Source organism: Macaca nemestrina, chromosome 9 (genome assembly GCF_043159975.1).
Source record: "Macaca nemestrina isolate mMacNem1 chromosome 9, mMacNem.hap1, whole genome shotgun sequence".
Lineage (NCBI taxonomy): Eukaryota > Metazoa > Chordata > Mammalia > Primates > Cercopithecidae > Macaca > Macaca nemestrina.
This window is the reverse complement of record NC_092133.1, coordinates 33,430,428-33,435,671: the sequence shown is the minus strand read 5'-3', so window position 1 is coordinate 33,435,671 and position 5,244 is coordinate 33,430,428.

The window sequence follows — 5,244 nt, the reverse complement described above, 5'->3', positions numbered from 1 at the left end:
TCAGGAGTTCGAGACCAACCTAGCCAATATGGTGAAGCCCTGTCTCTACTGAAAATACAAAAATTAGCCAGGCGTGGTGGCGGGCGCCTGTAATCCCAGCTACTTGGGAGGTTGAGGCACGAGAATTGTTTGAACCTGGGATGTGGAGCTTGCAGTGAGCCAAGATTGCGCCACTGCACTCCAGTCTGGGTGACAAAGCAAGACTCTGTCTCAAAAAAAAAAAAAAAAAAAAAAAAAAAAAAAAAAGAAGAAGAAAAGAAAAAAGGATGCCCAGGACTCTGGAGTCTTCAACATGAGTGCATAGAGCAGAGAAATACCAATAAACTCTCAGAAAGACCACCATGCAGAGTGTGCCCATAGATTTCAAAACCCTTGCCCAAGGCCAGGGCAAGGTGGTTCACCCCTGTAGTCCCACCACTTTGGGAGGCCAAGGTGGGTTAATCACTTGAGGCCAGGAATTTGAGACCAGCCTGACCAACATGGTGAAACCCTATATCTACCAAAAATACAAAAATTAGCTGGGCGTGGTGGCATGTGCCTGTAATCCCAGCTACTCGGGACGCTGAGGCAGAAGAATCACTTGAACCCAGGAGGTGGAGGTTACAGTGAGCTGAGATCACATCACTGCACTCCAGCCTGGTGACAGTGAGACTTCATCTCAAAAACAAAACAAAACAAAACAAAAAAACCTTTGCCCAGGCCACATCAGGGTCAACAAGGAGGACTGTCTTCACAGATGTGGCAATCGACTTTGCAGCCAAGAGTGACTCATAGTCACCAGAGGTGAGAAAGGGAGAAATAACAATTCCCCACATGTCTGCTCCTGCCCCGAAAACTCTGGAAAGCTCTGGGAGTGGGCCACCCTCCCCTTGCCGCCCCCTGGAGGACTCCCCTTCCAGGGAGGTCATGATTTCCCAAGGAATTCTATAGCATTGTTATAGGGCTACTTCGACTGGGGAAGCTGAAGCTGTGCTCCAAGTGGTGAGGTGATTCCACAGAGGCCTGCATAGGAGGGGAGCGGAGAGGCCAATGCCACTCTGACAAGCACCTCCACTGTGCAAGAGGCATAGCACTGTCTCATCTCTCTGGACAGTGACCTGCTCAGGGTCATGTCCTTTCTTCGTGGGTGGAGGGAAATTTTGACAGGACAATCGACATCTTTGCCCTCTTAGCAGTGAGAGGGAGGAGAAAATCCTCTGAATTATCCTCCTTCCCACCAGGTGTTCCTATAAGAAAAAGGTCAGGTAAATACAACAGCTCAGGTGTAGGGATGGTTCAGCTTCCAGGACTCTGATGGGAAGCAAAAATCCAGCAAGAGTGAGGGCGCAGAATTACTCAGAAAGATTCCTGTCCTGGTAGAGGTCAGGCAAGGATGACAGCCTAGATTAAGAGACTTGGGCTCTGCTGGCCAGCGCTGCCCTGGGGCTCTTTCCTGGAGCTATCTATGCTCTTGGAAACAGCCTCATCTGATGGAGAATCTGCCTACACTGATTCTCTGTCTTCCAGATGGCCAGGTCTGGAAACATCCACAATGGCATGTCCTGATTACTGTATTTATACCCTAAACGGGAGCCAGGAAAGTCACAGCCAAGTGTGAATTCAGCTAGGAAAATTATTAGACACAAAGCCTGGAACACTAGGTGTAAAGGGCAAGTGGACAGTGAGTTAAGAAACAAAACCAGGCCGGACACAGCGGCTCACGCTTGTAATTCCAGCACTGTGGGAGGCCGAGGCAGGCAGGTCACTTAAGCCCAGGAGTTTGAGACCAGCGTGAGCAACATGGCAAAACCCCGTTTCTCAAAAAAAAAAAAAAAAAAAAATTAGCAGGGCATGGTGGCTAGTCTCGGCTACTCGGAGGGCTGAGGTGGGAGAACTGCTTGAGCTGGAAGAGGTTGCAGTGAGCTGAGATTGCACCACTGCACTCCAGCCTGGGAGCCAGAGTGAAACTCTGTCTCAAAAAAAAAAAAGAGCTTTGCTTGGGTTCCTCTTGAGCAAAGATGATGCCCAGAATCTTGAAAGTTCATGCATTTTGTAGAACAACTTACTCTAAATTCCCTTATCATTTTTTCTGCCCCTGGCATTTATCTATTTATTTTGTTGATTGTCTCTCCCACATGGAACTTGGCCACCAGTGTCCCTAGCTCCAACAATAGTGCCTCGTCCATAACAAGAGCTCAATAAATATCTATTGCATTTTGAATAAATGAATGAATGAATGAATGAATGAGGTAAATTTAGGACACCCTTTTCTGGGCTCATACTCTGGTTTCCAACCTTGCTAGTTTTTTTCAGTCGAGATGTAATTACTACACAATAAAATGTGCAGATCACAAGCGCTCAGTTTGATGAATCTTGACAAATTGTACATTCTCAGGCAACTACCACCCAAATCAAGACACAGAACATTTCCTTCATGAGAAACTTAACTCAGATCCCTTTCCAAATCAATTTCCCTATCCCAAGCAACCATATTTTGTTCTATCACTATGGACTAGACTTTCCTGTTACTGGATTTCATATAAGGGAATCATTCAGCATTTATCTTCTGTGTCTGCCTTCTTTGGTGAGCACGCTTTTCAGAACCATTCATGTTGCAGCATGTATTTGTAGTCTTCTTCTTTTTTTCTTTTTTTTCAAGATGGAGTTTCACTCTTGTTGCCCAGGCTGGAGTGCAGTGGCGCGATCTCGGCTCACCGCAACCTCTGCCTCTCCGATTCAAGTGATTCTCCTGCCTCAGCCTCCCGAGTACCTGGGATTACAGGCGCCTGCCACCATGCCCGGCTAATTTTGTATTTTTAGTAGAGACGGGGGTTTCTCCATGTTGGTCAGGCTGGTCTCGAACTCCTGACCTCAGTTGATCCTCCCGCCTGGGCATCCCAAAGTGCTGGGATTACAGGCATGAGCCAGGGCGCCCAACTGTCTTCTTCTTTTTTAGAACACAAAATTTTCAGAGCAATTTTACGTTCACAACAAAATTGAACAAAAAGTGAAAGGTACAGAGAGAGCCCATACTCTCCCCAACACATGCATAGCCTCCCCTTTTATCAACATCCCCTACCAAAGTGGCAAATTTGTTACAATGATGAACTTACATTGGCACATCATTATCACCCAAAGTCCATTGTTTACATTAGGGTACAACTCTCTATAGGTGTTGGACATTCTATAGTTTTGGACAAATGTGTAATGACATGTATCTACCCCTATAATATCAAACAGCATAGTTTCACTGCTCTAAAAATCCACCTATTCCTCTCTTCCTCCCCCGCAAACCCCTTGCAACCACTAATCTCTTTACTGTCTCCATAGTTTTGCTTTTTCCAGAATACAGTTGGAATCATACAGAATGTGGATTTTTCAGATTTGCTTCTTCCATTTAATAAAATAATATGCATTTAAAGCTGGGCACGGTGGCTCATGCCTGTAATCCCAGCACTTTGGGAGGCTAAGGAGGGCGGATCATGAGGTCAGGAATGCAAGACCAGCCTGACCAATAGGGTGAAACCCCGCCTGTACTAAAAATACAAAAAATTAGCTGAGTGTGGTGGCGCATGCCTGTAATCCCAGCTACTTGGGAGGCTGAGGCAGGAGAATTGCTTGAACCCGGGAGGCAGAGGTTGCAGTGAGGGGAGATCACACCACTGCACTCCAGCCTGGGGGACAGAGCGAGACTCCCTCTCAAAAAAACAAAAAACAAAATAATTCAGCAAATTAGACATTGCAAAGAGAACCTGAAGGGGGGCAGACCACGTACAGATTTCTCTGCCACATGCGAAGTACTTCTGAGGCATGACTGGATGAGCTGTCAACATCTGAAATCATCCAATCTTGTTCAGAACTCTTGCACTGGACAGGGAGCCAGGACTGGTATGCAGGCTCCTGGTCACTGGCCAGAGAGTTGGCCTGACCCTGAGACCAGTGGCCAACAAGGGAGCTGATTAGTCTTCCTTCCAGGAAATCCCAGGTGGGAAGCGAATCATTAGCGCAGCACTCCGTATTTTCTCCTCTTCCCAGAGGAATGATCCCAGGGCAGAATTTGGGGGAGACATGGGCATGGAAGGAGAAGGGGTGAATGCATAGCCTGCCTGTTTCTGAGCTCTCATGGTAAGACTCCTACAGACCCGGAAAAGATGGGGGCACAGGGACAGATCAGTAGGGTCAGAGCATCTCAGGGACCGAGGACAGTATGGTCCTGAACAGGGATTAAGAGCTTGGGCTCTCATATGGCATTTCTGGGCTCAATTGCCAGCTCCATCACTTACTGGTTGCTGTGATTATGGGCAAGTTATTCCATCTCTCTATATATCTTTCCACACTTATAAAATGGAATAATGGCGTACCCACCTCCCAGGGTCACAGTGAGGATTACAGAAAACGATTCTTGTGAACTGGCTGGCAGTAATAATTCAATACCTGCCAGCTATTCTTATTCCACATCCAAGCCCTTTCGCCTGCTGCTGGGTGAAAGCACATGTCAGTGTTTCCTGACTGTTTCCACAAAGATTCCAAAATTACAACCTGCCAGTCTGAAGAATCTCCAAAACCTCCCGCACGCATCCTGGAGGCGCGGGCATGGGGATGGGACTGTTTGCCCGGGGCCTGAACAGGATTCGTGCGCGTAGGCACACACACCAGCCAGACTGCGTGCGGCCCGAGTCCGGTGCGGTCCCGGGTGAGCAGCGCGTGGCTGGTGGGCGGGGCAGAGCCATTGTTCGCAGGCGGACTGAGCCCCCAGCGCTCGCCCGGGAGGGAGGCGGGGCTTCCCGCGTTCCCGGAGCTCCCGATCCCGGGGTGGCGGCCTGGTCTCCCTGCCACGCGCCTGGGGGGACGGGAAGACGGGACGGAATTGTGAGTAGTGGGCGTCTCCCGAGGCTTCCCCACTGTTTCCTGAGAAACTTCCCCAGTGCCCACCCAGCCGTTCGCCGTGTGCCCGGGGGCCGGTCCTGGGCTAGACTCCGCGCCCCAGCCCCAAACCGGGTCCCCAGTCCCTTCCAGAGAGAAAGCTCCTAACGCGGGGTGCCGGGCAGAGGCCCAGCGGCGGGTAGAAGAGAAGCGGAGAAGGAGAAAGGGAGGGGAGGGGGAGCGAGGAGCTGGCGGCAGAGGGAACAGCAGATTGCGCCGAGCCAATGGCAACTGCAGGACGAGGTGGCACCAAATTCCCTTCGGCCAATGAAGAGCCGGAGTTTACAGAAGCCTCATTAGCATTTCCCCAGGGGCAGGGGCAGGGGCAGGGGCCGGGTGGTG